Raw genomic sequence first — 259 nt, 5'->3', positions numbered from 1 at the left:
GAAGAAGGAAAGATGATAAGAGAAGGCCATATAGTGACACCGTTTCAAACCATCAGTAGCCAAGGAGGAGGGGGAGTACTCATGACGACAACAAGGGCGACAGACGGGGGAGGGGCACGTCTCTTTTCTTCACCAGGTAACAAATTACATTGATGGTCTCGATTATCCGCTCATAGGCTGGCATACCGTAGATGCATGCACGCAGGATTGCAAGCGATCTCGGGAAGCGGAGGGAGAAAGAGAAACAGGAATGTAAGAA

The sequence above is a fragment of the Cystoisospora suis genome, assembly GCF_002600585.1.
Source record: "Cystoisospora suis strain Wien I chromosome Unknown contig_8765, whole genome shotgun sequence".
Classification (NCBI taxonomy): domain Eukaryota; phylum Apicomplexa; class Conoidasida; order Eucoccidiorida; family Sarcocystidae; genus Cystoisospora; species Cystoisospora suis.
The sequence above is the reverse complement of the archived record's forward strand: the minus strand, read 5'-3'. Positions refer to the sequence as shown.